Consider the following 8,966-nt stretch of genomic DNA (forward strand, 5'->3'; position numbering starts at 1 on the left):
GCATTGCAGTGTATGTTTGCTGGCGTTCAAACAGCATCCCTTCTTTATCTCTCTGTGTTATCCTCAGGAGAGTGAGATATCATTCATGGTCTCCTGGTTGAAATAGGGTGCTTTTCTTCAGGGGACGTTCAGAGGAGCCCGTTCCTGCTGAGCTGTTTGCCTGCGGCTGAACAGAAATGTTCCCCGCTGTTAGCCATGGGGAGGGGGGAGGGTTGAGGGGGTAGCCACGCGGTGGGGGGAGGCAAAATGCGACCTTGTAACGAAAGCACATGTGCTATGTATGTAATGTTAACAGCAAGGTTTATCCTGAAAACCTGTAGCCACTCTTTTATAAAATGTGTCTTTTTAAATACCGCTGTCCCTTTTTTTTTCTCCACCAGCTGCATGTGTTTCAATGATCACAGGATCTTCTCCTTCCCAGAGGCTAGTGAAGATTAGAAAGAAAAAAAAAATGCACTCGTGTTGAAATGTTCTCTGAGCTCATGCTGTCCTCCCACACTGACAGAGCACAGACGAATGCGTGGAGGCAAATAATGTCAGAGTGCAGGAAAGCACAAAATGACCAGGAGGAGAGGTGGCGGGCTGAAGAGAGTAAGTGGCGGGCTGAAGACAGGGCTGAAGCTCAAATGTGGCAGCAGCGTGATGAGAGGAGGCAGGATTCAATGCTGAGGCTGCTGGAGGACCAAACCAGTATGCTCCAGTGTGTATGGTTGAGCTGCAGCAAAGGCAGCTGGAGCACAGACCGCCACTACAGCCCCTGTGTAACCAACCACCCTCCTCCCCAAGTTACATAGCCTCCACACCCAGACGCCCAAGAACGTGGTGGGGGGGCCACCGGCCAACCAGCCACTCCACCACAGAGGATTGCCCAAAAAAAAGAAGGTTGTCATTCAATAAATTTTAAAGTTGTAAACTTTTAAAGTGCTGTGTGGCATTTTCCTTCCCTCCTCCACCACCCCTCCTGGGCTACCTTGGTAGTTGTCCCCCTATTTGTGTGATGAATGAATAAAGAATGCATGAATGTGAAGCAACAATGAATTATTGCCTCTGCAAGCAATGATTAAAGGGAGGAGGGGAGGGTGGTTAGTTTGCAGGGAAGTAGAGTGAACCAAGGGGTGGGGGGTTTCATCAAGGAGAAAAAAAGAGAACTTTCACACCGTAGCCTGGCCAGTCATGAAACTGGTTTTCAAAGCTTTTCTGATGCGTACCGCGCCCTCCTGTGCTCTTCTAACCGCCCTGGTGTCTGGCTGCGTGTAACCAGCAGCCAGGCGATTTGCCTCAACCTCCCACCCCGCCATAAACGTCTTCCCCTTACTCTCACAGATATTGTGGCGCACACAGCAAGCAGTAATAACAGTGGGAATATTGATTTCGCTGAGGTCTAAGCGAGTCAGTAAACTGCGCCAGCGCACCTTTAAACATCCAAATGCACATTCTACCACCATTCTGCACTTGCTCAGCCTGTCGTTGAACAGCTCCTGACTACTGTCCAGGCTGCCTATGTATGGCTTCATGAGCCATGCATTAAGGGGTAGGCTGGGTCCCCAAGGATACATATAGGCATTTCAACATCCCCAACAGTTATTTTCTGGTCTGGGAATAAAGTCCCTTCCTGCAGCTTTTGAAACAGACCAGAGTTCCTGAAGATGCGAGCGTCATGTACCTTTCCCGGCCATCCCATGTTGATGTTGGTGAAACGTCCCTTGTGATCCACCGGAGCTTGCAGCACTATTGAAAAGTACCCCTTGCGGTTTATGTACTCGCCAGCTTGGTGCTCCGGTGCCAAGATAGGGATATGGGTTCCGTCTGTGGCCCCACCACAGTTAGGGAATCCCATTGCACAAAGCCATCCACTATGACCTGCACATTTCCCAGGGTCACTACCCTTGATATCAGCAGATCTTTGATTGCGTTGGCTACTTGCATCACAGCAGCCCCCACAGTAGATTTGCCCACTCCAAATTGATTCCCAACTGACCGGTAGCTGTCTGACATTTCAAGCTTCCACAGGGCTATCGCCACTCGCTTCTCAACTGTGAGGGCTGCTCTCATCTTGGTATTCATGCGCTTCAGGGCAGGGGAAAGCAAGTCACAAAGTTCCATGAAAGTGCCCTTACGCATGCGAAAGTTTCGCAGCCACTGGGAATCGTCCCAGACCTGCAACACTATGCGGTCCCACCAGTCTGTGCTTGTTTCCCGAGCCCAGAATCGGCGTTCCACAGCATGAACCTGCCCCATTAGCACCATGATGCATGCATTGGCAGGGCCCATGCTTTCAGAGAAATCTGTGTCCATGTCCTGATCACTCACGTGACTGCGCTGACGTCGCCTCCTCGCCCGGTATTGCTCTGCCAGGTTCTGGTGCTGCATATACTGCTGGATAATGCATGTGGTGTTTAATGTGCTCCTAATTGCCAAAGTGAGCTGAGCAGCCTCCATGCTTGCTGTCAAGGTTCCTCCCCCACTCTGAACTCTAGGGTACAGATGTGGGGACCTGCATGAAAAACCTCCTAAGCTTATCTTTACCAGCTTAGGTCAAAACTTCCCCAACGTACAAAATATTCCACCCTTTGTCCTTGGATTGGCCACTACCACCACCAAACTAATACTGGTTACCGGGGAAGAGCTGTTTGGACGCGTCTTTCCCCCCAAAATATTTCCCAAAACCTTGCACCCCACTTCCTGGACAAGGTTTGGTAAAATCCTCACCAACTTGCCTAGGTGACTACAGACCCAGACCCTTGGATCTTAAGAACAATGAACAATCCTCCCAACACTTGCACCCCCCCTTTCCTGGGAAACGTTGGATAAAAAGCCTCACCAATTTGCATAGGTGACCACAGACCCAAACCCTTGGATCTGAGAACAATGAAAAAACATTCAGTTTTCTTACAAGAAGACTTTTAATAAAAATAGAAGTAAATAGAAATGAAGAAATCCCCCCCTGTAAAATCAGGATGGTAGATACTTTACAGGGTAATTAGATTCAAAACATAGAGAACCCCTCTAGGCAAAACCTTAAGTTACAAAAAAGATACACAGACAGAAATAGTTATTATATTCAGCACAGTTCTTTTCTCAGCCATTTAAAGAAATCATAATCTAACACGTACCTAGCTAGATTACTTACTAAAAGTTCTAAGACTCCATTCCTGGTCTATCCCCGGCAAAGACAGAATATAGACAGACACACAGACCCTTTGTTTCTCTTCCTCCTCCCAGCTTTTGAAAGTATCTTGTCTCCTCATTGGTCATTTTGGTCAGGTGCCAGCGAGGTTACCTTTAGCTTCTTAACCCTTTACAGGTGAGAGGAGCTTTCCCCTGGCCAGGAGGGATTTCAAAGGGGTTTACCCTTCCCTTTATATTTATGACACTTGCCTTGGTATGGCGTCCGCACAGAAAAAAGGCGCGGAACGATTGTCTGCTGTTGCTCTGACGGAGGGAGGGGTGGCTGACGACATGGCTTACAGGGTTGGCTTCAGGGAGCTAAAATCAACAAAGGGGGTGGCTTTACATCAAGGAGTATTTCAGGCAGGACTTCACGGAGGGTTCCAATAAGAAATGGTGCATCTAAGTTATTGTTCTTATTGGAACAAGGAGGTTAGTCTGGCCTCTGATTGATATGTGGCTAGATTTACCTCGCTGCACCTTCCCTGTGAGTGACTGCAGTGTGACCTGGAGGAATGAGCCCCCTAGATGGGGAGGGGGGGAAGCAAATGAGTACAAAACAAATCTGGTCTATTTCTTGTTTTGATCCACTCCATCTATCTTTTACATCTTTGGCTGGCAGCAGACGGTGCAGAAGGACTGCATGCCATCCACATCTCATGGCTGCTCGGCAGAAGGTGGTGCAATATGACTGCTAGCCATCCTCATCTCTTGCCTGCCCTGCAGAAGATGGTGCAATATGACTGCTATCCATCCTCATCTCTTGCCTGCCCGGCAGAAGATGGTACAGTACGACTGCTAGCAATCCGTATCGCCTGCCTGCTCACCATAAGACGGTTCAATAGGACTGACTGCAGGACTAAAGAGAATGACCTGGTCAAGTCACTCCAAATTTAGTCCCTGCGCCCATGTCTGCCCAGGCGCTCCTGGCCGACGTGGCTAGGAGCACCTCAGACATGACGATGACTGCTACCAGTCATATTGCACTGTCTGCTGCCAGAAGGCAATGGGTTGCTGCTACTGTGTAGCAATGCAGTACCGCGTCTGCCAGCACCCAGGAGACATACGGTGACGGTTACCTGAACGGGCTCCATGCTTGCCGTGGTATGGCGTCTGCACAGGTAATTCAGGAAAAAAGGCGCAAAACGATTGTCTGCCCTTGCTTTCACGGAGGGAGGGAGGGAACGGGGGCCTGACGATATGTACCCAGAACCACCCGCGACAATGTTTTAGCCCCATCAGGCATTGGGATCTCAACCCAGAATTCCAATGGGCAGCGGAGACTGCGGGAACTGTGGGATAGCTACCCACAGTGCAATGCTCCGGAAGTCTACGCTTGCCTCGGTACTGTGGAAGCACTCCGCCGAGTTAATGCACTTAATGCACTTAGAGCATTTTCTGTGGGGACACACACACTCGAATATATAAAACCGATTTCTAAAAAACCGACTTCTATAAATTCAACCTAATTCCGTAGTGTAGACATACCCTTTGGAAAAAAATTGCCTATAGTATTCAACTCACTATGCTAGCATTCAATTTAAGATGCTTAATTAAATAAATTAATTGTGTACTTGGCTAGTAGTCATGGATTATTAAAAATAGTTGATATTTAACATGTTATGGATGTGTGTGACCTGCACAGTAGGTGCTTTTGAACTGCATGTAGATGCATCTCTTCAGCACTGGGTATGTAAGTGATGTCAGGTTTTGGTGTTGTGGAACATAGATCCACCTTCTGTGGGGAGACGGGGCTGTATAATATGGATTGTCTCCAGCTCAGCAGAAGGGTAACAAATATCCTCAGGGCCAGGCTGGCTAGGCTAGTTAGGAGGGTGTTAAATTAATAACAAAAGGGGAGGGTAAAATAAGAGAAGATATGAGCACTCATTTAGCCCAAAATTGGGGTGTTAAGAACAAAATTAATCAAGGAACCACAGGATGTGAAGAGAAGAAATTTTTTAATGGCCTATACACCAATGCTAGGAGCCTGGATAACAAACAGGATGAATTGGAATTACTCATTTATGAGCGTAAATTTGATCTAGTTGAGCATTACTGAAACCTGATGGGATGATCTGCATGATTGGAATGCTAACCTCAATGATTATAACCTAATTAGGAAGGACTGAGTGAGCAAAAGCGGGGAGTTGCACTCTGTCAAAAATTGCATTCCTGTTTGTGAGTCACTGACAACTCAAAAGAAAATAATTTTGAATGCTTATGAATCAGTGTCCTTGCAGGTAAAGCATATGATGGGGTATTGGTGTTTTCTACAGACCACCAGATCACACTAGGGAACAGGATGACTAGATCCTTAGGCACCTATCTATAATGTGTAGGGAAAAAAGCTGTAGGGACTTCAATTTGAGTCACACATTTTGGAAGTCTCATGCTGCCAGTACTAGAACATCCCTGGAATTTCTAAATATTATAGATGAGTTACCTAATTCATAAAGTATTGCACCCAACATGGGGGACTCTATTAGACCACATTTTGACTGATTAAAGAGGAACTGATCCCAGAATTTAAAATTAATTATAGCTTAGGTTCAAATTGTCATGACTTGATCACACATTACACATTGATTACACATTTATAATGTGTAAACAGAATAAAGCCCAGATCACTGATAGATAATTGGTGCTTTAAAAGGGCCATTTCATAAAGATGAAAAAAATTGAAACAAATCAGCTGGGAGGAAGAGGTTAGAAAAATGTGAATGGTAATTGGGAATTGTTTAAGAACACTTTTACAAGAAGGCCCAAAAGCCACAATTGAGGAAGAAGGCTGTATTGGTTAAAATACTGGACTGGTTTAGAGGGGAAGGTGAAGGTAACTATAAAACATGAATATATGACAAACGGAAGAAAGAGGAAGTCAGTAGTAATGAGTGTAAAACAGAAGCTGCAGAGTAGAGGACAATTGGGAGTTTAAGTATATTTGGAACACTAGTAATGGTCTATTGCTAGATGGATATGGTAGAATTATCAGTAATAATGCAGAAAGGCAAATGTGTTCAATGAAGTATTTAAGTTTTTTTGTGGGAAAAAAACCCATGATACAGTCATACTATATGATGGTGATAACTCTTTCCTTTCCATTAGTATCCCAGTAGTATGTTAAACATCAGCTGCTAAAGTTAGACATTTTTAAATCAGCAGGTCAAGAAAACTTGCATTCAAGAGTCTTAAAAGAACTGGCTGAGGGCCTCGTTGAACCATTAATGTAGCTTTTCAATAGGTCTTGGAACACTGGGGAAGTTCCAGAAGACTGGAAGAAAACTAATGTGCCAATATTTCAAAAGGGCAAATAGGGATGATCCAGATAATTGTAAGCCTACTAGTCTGATATTGATCGCAGGCAAGATAATGGAGCAGCTGCTAATTTAATAAAGAATTAAAGGAAGGTAATATAATTAATGCCAATCAACATGGGTTTATGGCAGATAGCCTGATAGCAACTAACTTGATATCTTTTTTTGATGAGATTACAAGGTTGGTTGATGAAGGTAATAGTGTTGATGTAGTACACTTAAACTTCTGTAAGGAATTTGACTTGGTACCGCATGATATTTTGATTTAAAAAATTAGAATGATATAAAATTAACATAGCACAGTATATGGCTTCAAACCTGGCTAACTGATAGGTCTCAAAGTGTAACTGTAAATGAAGAATCATCATTGAGCAGGTGTATTTCTAGTGAGGTCCTGGAGGGATCAGTTCTTATCCCTATGCTATTTAATATTTGTATCAATGACATAAAACAAAAGCATCACGCTAAAGTTTTCAGATGACACAAAAATTGGAGAAGTGGTAAATAATGAAGGGCACAGGTCATGGATACAGAGCAATCTGGATCACTCTATAAGCTGTGTGCAAGCAACAATGTGTGTTTTAGTAAGGCTAAATATATACATCTAGGAACAAAGTACAAGGGCCATACTTACATGATGGGGAAATCCTGAGAAGCAGTGACTCCGAAAAAGATTTGAGGGTCATGGTGGATAATCCACTGAACATGAGCTCCCAGTGCGATGCTGTGGCCAAAAAGGCTAATGCAATCCTTGAATGCATAAACAAAGGAATCTTGAGTAGGAATAGAGAACTTATTTTACCTCTATATTTGGCACTGGTGCAACTGCTGCTGGCATAGTGTGTCCAGTTTTGGTGTCCATAATTCAAGAAGGATGTTGATAAATTGGAGAAGTTTCAGAGGAGAGTCATGAGAATGACTAAAGGACTAGAAAACATGCCTTATCTTGATGGGAACAAAGAGATCAATCTATTTTTAGGTTAACAAAGAGAAGGTAAATGGGTGATTTGATTAGGCTGGAAATACCTACTTGGGAAAGAAATATTTGACTACGGGCTCTTCAGTCTAGCAGACAAAGGTATAACATGAGCCATTTCAGACTGGAAATTAGGTTAAATTTTTAAGTAACGGTAATTAACCATTGGAATAGTTTACTGATTTACCAGTTTACCAATGGTTGTGGTGGATTCTCCATCACTAGCAGTTTTTAAATCAAGATTGGATGTTTTTCTAAAAGCTATAGCTCAAACAGGAATAAATTCAGGGAAGTTCTATGGCCTGTGTTATAGAGGAAGTCATACTAGATTAGCACAGTGGTACCTTCTGGTCCTGGAAACTAGGATAATCTAATAAGATTAATAGAGGGTAATTTTGTCCCATAATTTGCACTGACTGTAACAAAACTAACATGAAAAAAGAAAAGGAGTACTTGTGGCACCCCCCTTTTTTCCCACACACACAAACCCACTCTCCTGTTGGTAATAGCTTATCTAAAGTGATCACTCTCCTTACAATATGTATGATAATCAAGGTGGGCCATTTCCAGCACAAATCCAGGGTTTAACAAGAACGTCTGAGGAACGGGGGTGAGGGGTAGGTAGAAAAAACAAGGGGAAATAGGTTACCTTGCATAATGACTTAGCCACTCCCAGTCTCTATTCAAGCCTAAGTTAATTGTATCCAATTTGCAAATGAATTCCAATTCAACAGTCTCTTGCTGGAGTCTGGTTTTGAAGTTTTTCTGTTGTAATATCGCAACTTTCATGTCTGTAATCGAGTGACCAGAGAGATTAAAGTGTTCTCCGACTGGTTTATGAATGTTATAAATCTTGACATCTGATTTGTGTCCATTTATTCTTTTATGTAGAGACTGTCCAGTTTGACCAATGTATATGGCAGAGGGGCATTGCTGGCACATGATGGCATATATCACATTGGTGGATGTGCAGGTGAACGAGCCTCTGATAGTGTGGCTGATGTTATTATTAGTCCCCTGAATAGATATGTGGGCACAGTTGGCAATGGGCTTTGTTGCAAGGATAGGTTCCTGGGTTAGTGGTTCTGTTGTGTGGTATGTGGTTGCTGGTGAGTATTCGCTTCAGGTTGGGGGGCTGTCTGTAGGCAAGGACTGGCCTGTCTCCCAAGATTTGTGAGAGTGTTGGGTCTTCCTTCAGGATAGGTTGTAGATGCTTAATAATGCGTCGGAGGGGTTTTAGTTGGGGGCTGAAGGTGACAGCTAGTGGCGTTCTGTTATTTTCTTTGTTAGGCCTGTCCTGTAGTAGGTGACTTCTGGGAACTCTTCTGGCTCTATCAATCTGTTTCTTCACTTCCACAGGTGGGTATTGTAGTTGTAAGAATGCTTGATAGAGATCTTGTTGGTGTTTGTCTCTGTCTGAGGGGTTGGAGCAAATGCGGTTGTATTGCAGAGCTTGGCTGTAGACAATGGATCGTGTGGTGTGGTCAGGGTGAAAGCTGGAGGCA

This window comes from Eretmochelys imbricata, chromosome 12 (assembly GCF_965152235.1).
Source record: "Eretmochelys imbricata isolate rEreImb1 chromosome 12, rEreImb1.hap1, whole genome shotgun sequence".
Classification (NCBI taxonomy): domain Eukaryota; kingdom Metazoa; phylum Chordata; order Testudines; family Cheloniidae; genus Eretmochelys; species Eretmochelys imbricata.